Source organism: Perca flavescens, chromosome 2, assembly GCF_004354835.1.
Source record: "Perca flavescens isolate YP-PL-M2 chromosome 2, PFLA_1.0, whole genome shotgun sequence".
Taxonomy (NCBI): domain Eukaryota; kingdom Metazoa; phylum Chordata; class Actinopteri; order Perciformes; family Percidae; genus Perca; species Perca flavescens.
In genome coordinates this window covers 11858294-11865120 of record NC_041332.1, presented here as the reverse complement: position 1 = coordinate 11865120, position 6827 = coordinate 11858294, and positions in this window count along the sequence as shown.

Below are 6827 nucleotides of genomic sequence, written 5' to 3'. Positions count from 1 at the left end.
GTTTACCAGCCAAGGACCCCTTACAAGATAGAGAATATACCAGGGACCCCCTCGTGTATATGTACTGTACCTTGGAATAATATAATGTAGCCCATTTTTTACACTTCAATAGTCATAGTTATGTGAAAGAACAACATAAGAGAAATTTAGTAGAAAAATATTAGACATGTATTAACATATGCTGATTCTAAAAGTTATGGATTTGTTAGATTAGAACGTAATCTATGAACTATTATGAATTTCAAATTTCACATATTATTTGTTAAATTAAGCTTTTTGAAACAATATATTATTTTTGTATATCATGATCATTTAAATAAATGGTTCTAAATACTTTTCTCGGCCCCCATGGCAGAGTGCCACAGACCCCACCTTGAGAATCACTGTCCTTGAATGCCTCACAAGACACAGAAAGTGAAATGAAATACTAAGAATTACATTTCATTGTGCAATCCTGTATTGTATAATAATGACAATGACAAAACCTTGAATCCTTGAAGAATTGGTCATATGGATACAATCTTCCACCACAGTGTTATATTGTCATTTAATATGGCACTATAAATACATTTATTTATTTATAAGCGACTTTGAATCTATGAAAAGCGTTATATAAATTCAATTTTTTATTATTACCTCTGTGAGATCACATTTATGATCATATATGATCATTTTCATTTTTTGTGAGAAAATAAGAAAATTCAATTATAAAAAAGGTTAAAAAAAAATATAAAATGTTTTTTGATCATTACTGGTGTTTATTTCTTAGAACCTTTATCAGAAGAGGTGAAAGTGTTTGAAATGTAACAATTTTGTAACTTTGTGTGGGAATAACAAGACAACATAGTTTCATAGCACCTACATTTAAATACACTCGGGTCCAGTAGACCCTAACACCTCCTATGTAATAGTTATGTGTAGGGGGTGTACCGTGTGCAGTCATTAAAAATAAGTTTTTTTTTGTTGTTCTTCACAGAAAATGAGCCAAGGCCAATTAGTTTGAGTTAGAAGAACTAATAAATAGCATAATTTTTCTTTAAGCAAACATTGAAAACACACAAGGGTTAAAACATCCAATATTGGCATAAAGCAGCAATAGGCACATTTTCACAAAATATATTTTGACATGTCACAGAAGGAAGTACAGGTAGAAATAATAAAATGAATAAATGCTGAATTCTATTTAGCTGCTTCTGTTCAGGGTCCTGGTATTGTGCATGCTGGCTCACAGTAACTCATGGTTTACTGGGACACTTGAACAGAACAGAGCCATCGTAAATGTAAGTATCACCTAAGCTTTTCCCTACTATGACAAGCCCAAATGTCAGCTGTGACCCTAAAATAAACAAACTGTATACAGGGAAAATTTATATTGGATTAATTGAATCCAACTGAACACTTATAAATGTTTTAAATGTAACTGCAGTTAATGTTTAACTTCAGCTTCAACTGTAAAGGAAGCTATTTAGCCATACTTTAAGTGTTTACACATGCTGTAACCTGACCTAATCCCCAAAACCCCCCAAAAAAATTCTGGAGTCTTTTCATCACTGTGAGGTTGCCAAGCAACCAATGGACAAGAACTAGTCTGGCACATAACCAAGACATAACGTGTCATTTTTACAGTTTTTATACGGATGAAATGAGAGATATAACGTTAAGCGTATTTCAGCACATCGGCCAGCTTTAATAGGTTCATAAATGGATGGATGGATAGATCGATAGAATGATAGATAGATAGATAGATAGATAGATAGATAGATAGATAGATAGGTACTAAAGCTAGATAAATAGATAGATAGATAGATAGATAGATAGATAGATAGATAGATAGATAGATAGATAGATAGATAGATAGGTACTAAAGCTAGATAAATAAATAGATAGATAGATAGATAGATAAATAGATAGATAGATAGATAGATAGATAGGTACTAAAGCTAGATAAATAGATAGATAGATAGATAGATAGATAGATAAATAGATAGATAGATAGATAGATAGATAGGTACTAAAGCTAGATAAATAGATAGATATATAGATACTAAAGCTAGATAGATACTATAGATAGATACTAAAGCTAGATAAATAGATAGATAGATACTATAGCTAGATAGATACTATAGATAGATAGATAGAAAGACAGATATATAGATGGATAGATAGATAGATAGATAGATAGATAAAGAAAGAGGGAGCATGCAGCCAGGTGTATTAGTGCCCCCCAGGTGTGATGACCTTTCTTCAGCTAAGAGTTTAGACCTCTACAATACTCACACACACACACACACACAAACACACACAGAGTCGACATTCATTACAGATTCATAAGTACCAACATGCCCCCAGCCCCTCCTCACCAAGACATCATAAAGGTCAAGTTCATCTTCCTCAGTATTCTCTCTTTGCCTCCCTTCCCTCTCTCCTCATTGTCTCTGGGGGCACTGCAGCAACCATAACAACACCAGCCTGTTGCAGCAGTGTGTGTGTGTGTGTGTGTGTGTGTGTGTGTGTGTGTGTGTGTGTGTGTGTGTGTGTGTGTGTGTGTGTGTGTGTGTGTGTGTGTGTGTGTGTGTGTGACTGTTGAGCATATAAGCCAAAGGGATATATGAATACATTTCCATAATGAAGCATGTTTAGCTTGGCATGTACAGTCTGCCAATCAAACACACTGCGAAACATTTCATCATCATTTTCTCAAACCACCGCTGCAATCAACCCTGCCTGTCTTCATTGGTGCTGAAAGGCTTCTCTAGATCTCTGAACAATGTCACACTCACTAATTGTTCTCTAATTGTACCTATCTCTGACACAGATTTCTAATGTGACAGAAATGTTACACAACAATCGAATATACATGAGAGCAAACAGCACAGATGTGAAAAGATGTCTTTTGCCCATTTTGCTGGTTTTTCTGTTCCCCAGGTTCAGATTACTATGGAAGAACTGTCCATCCAGGAGTGGGCGGAGATGAGGACGGGTGTCTGGACCTCATCTGAGCCACCTGACCCTGCCTTCTCCACATGGGACAGCTAGCCTGACAGGCTTACAGGAGGCATGGTAAACTACTTTGTTAATCACTGCACATCATAGATGGATTTAGAGGTCTTCTTAAAATTACCTCTAAAATTGTTTTCTTGTAGTTTTTTTCTATTATAATGTACAGCTCAATTTGAATTTGTGAAATTGAAGAAGCTTTGGCTTGATTTTACCTTGTGCTCCACTAACTTGTGCTGCTATTATTCATTTTTAGACATATACAGTAAATCAGTGATTTATGGGTTTATTATTATTAAAGACAACGATCCACATTCATTTTATTTTAACCTTGTTATTAGCAGAGGTTTAAAGCTCCTTCTTGACCTTAGAAACAGCAAATCTCACCTTGCGGTGAGATAGTGAACAGCCAAGACAACTGACTCCAACTCCAACTGAAGATCATATGATGTAATCAAAAGCTCCGCAATAGGCGTATTTTCTGGACATAGTTATGCTGGAGCTCTCTACAGCAAGGATTAACAAAGCCAAGTCATCGACTATAGATAGACCTATGGAGAAACGCAGCAGCACCAGTATCGGTCCTAATGACCTCAGCATCACAAGAACTAGAGGAGAGTGACTAGGCAAGGTGTGATTTCTGTTTTTGTTTTTGTTTCTGTTTATTTATTTGTTTTGTTATTTGTTTTTTTTTCTTTTCTTTTCCTCGAGACCGTGGAGGGTGGGGGGGTGGGAGAGGGTGGTTGTTCTTGTTCAAGTGTGTTTGTCTGTTCTGAATGTTTGAAATGAAAAAAAAAAAAGAATACAAAAATTGATCTTAAAAAAAGCTCCACAATAGCCTCTAAATTGAGTGAGATTTTTCTCAATTATAACTTTTTAATACTTTATTTTTTTATTTCTACACTTTCTGATTGCCTGCTTTTATTGTTTTTTTTCCTGTTGCTTTATTGTTATTATTAAAAATGATTACATGGTAACCACATTTTACAATTACCACATGTGGAAGAGACCTTATGATAACATCCAGTGGTGGAGGAAGAACTCAGATATAGGTTGTTTTTTTATGTAAATGGAAATACTCTAGTAAAATACATGTATGTTACTTACGTAAGTAAATGTACTTACATTCAGTTACATTCCACTGCTGATTAAATCACAAATGAGCACAGGTGATTTTAAGATGTTCCTTGTGTAAAATGTAAAGTATCACATGTGAAAGCATCGATTTCACAGTTAAAACATGTGTGGAATAGATTGTGATGACTTGTCACTAAAATATTCAAAATGTGAATTTCATTTTTGGTAAGGGGTATTAAGCTATTTGTAATATTAAGAGGAAATGAAGACTGTTAACTGTAATATCTCTCTTTCTTTCTCTCTCTCTCTCTCTCTCTCTCTCTCTCTCTCTCTCTCTCTCTCTCTCTCTCTCTCTCTCCCACACTCACACAAACCGGTGGCAGCACGGTGCTCCTGACTGACAGCCCGGCGGAGGCGAGTGACAAGCAGGATGCTCAGGTGGTGGTGGCGGCGGTGTGCTCTCTCTGTCCTGTCAGTCAGTCTTTCAGTGGAGGTTGGCCCCGTTAACTGAACACCTGTCCAGAGGAAAGAAAATCCGTGAGTCGCCTTGTTCTTTTTGTGTACAGTGTTTCTCGGTGACATGTGGGTGGTCTCAGATTTGTCTCGCATTCAGAGCCGGAGCAAAGTCAGTTGTAGCCTACCTGGTCATGTTGTCTATGTGCTGTTCCTGTGTCTGGCTCTGTCATTTTTCTCTTCAGTTTCAATGCATTCGGCCTTTTTGTTCATCTTAATAGCCATGTGTGGTACAAACAACTTGCCATTAATCTTGTAATAACTACTAATTGGAAGGAACGCTAGCGTTTGTATTGCATTTCACTTTATGTTGTGAAATTGTGTAATGGCCATAAGGGGCGCTGTGCGCAATTTCGCTACCCGGACATAGAACTGGGGCAGATAGAACTGTAATGAACTATAAACTGATAGCCATAGATATTGTTCTATATCTATGCTGATAGCTGTGTGTGTGTGCGTGTGTGTGTGTGTGCGTGCATGTGTGTGTGTGTGTGTGTGTGTGTGTGTGTGTGTGTGTGTGTGTGTGTGTGTTCCTGCCTAATGTGTGCTTTTACGTTTGATGTAGCCTGTGGGCCTACATTTTTGCTGTTGATATTTCTGTACTTAAGTCAAATTTAAATGCAGGGCTTTTACTTATAATGGTGTAGTTTTACATTGTGGTATGACAATTTTTACCTAAGTAAATTATCTAAATACTACTTCCACAACAATGCACTGCATAACTACGGTCACTCAAAGAACTCAAGACCAGTGGAGTAGGCGCTTGTTTTAGAAATGGGCATCAGAACAAAAGACAAATTATGGCGGTTAGAGATACATTTTTTATCACTGCAATCACAATCGTCTTGGGCGGCGCTAAGCACCGGGCAGAGCCACGGTGCCTCTGCAAAATAGCCTCGGGAAGGAACTTGTTTTGGTGGAACATGTGTACGGTCAAAATTTGTTCAGTTTCAACAGATAGTCTAGCTAGCTGTCTGAATTTCCCCTGCAGAGATCTGAGGAACAGTTAACCATAGTCCTCAGAAATCCACCGGAGTTTAAAATTAAAACACAAAGAAAGAGCAAGGTAACGGACATCCAGTCGAAAAGAGTGAAATCCGGCCTAATTTTCAGCGACAACTGAGCAATCCAGAAGTGAAACACCGTGGATATAGACTGGTCGGTCGTGTGACTCAACATAGCTGGGGGCGTGGCTTGTGGCGGAGTCGCCATGGGGGGGAAACAATCCTTTCCCCCCTGATAACATAGCGTTAACCCAGTATGGACTACTCAAAAGCTCTTTTGCCACTTGGCAGAGCAAGATAAAAAAAAAAAAAAAAAAACTGAGCCGGATTGGGTCGGATTGTCCTGACATTATAAGTGACTGGACAAACGACCCAACAGAATGGCCAGAGGTGTCGTGTCCGACATTATTTGTTAACGTTAGCTACCTGATTGAGTCTCCAAGTAGGAGACCGCTAACGTTAACCGTTAGCTAATCTTACATGATTCAATCTGACTGTATTATCAGTAACGTTATCCCAGGTTTATAAAACAGTCTATTGTTAACATATATGTTAACATAACATCCATTAAAGCTATATTAAAGTTATCTAGTATGTCTTAGCATGTTAAATGAATAAATTCCATGTCACTGTTACAGTTTTGAGTGTAGCAGCGACGTTAGTGGTATTAACACCGGCTCCGTCTGTCGTTTATTTATTTATTAGAGGCGCAGAATGCCACACATCAACTTTTTGGCATTGTACCAAGCAAAAAAAACAACAATTGCAAATATGACAAAGAGTAAAGATTAAACGCTAACAAGGTCTACGCTCATTAATTCTAATGGTTTGTTTTCCCCCCCATGGCATAAACGTTTTAGTGGGCGTTCCCAGTAATGCTGACCAAGTCTATGTTACTTATGATCAGTAAGCTGCAGTGGTGAAGTAACTAAATGCATTTACTAAACTACTGTACCTAAGTACAGTTCTAAAGTTCTTGTAGGCCTACTTTACTTGAGTATTTTAATTATATGCATTAATGCATGTAAGTACTTTGTACTTCAGTACATTTAACACTACATTTATTTAACAGCTAAAGTTACTTGGCAGGTTGAAATTTTAAAAACATATATAAGTATCCAAAATAAAATGCTCACAGTAAATACATTTGGTAAAATTAGCTCCACTGCAAACAGCTACAACATTAAAACACTGCTTACGCAGCAGTAATAATGTAATATATAATAATGTAACACT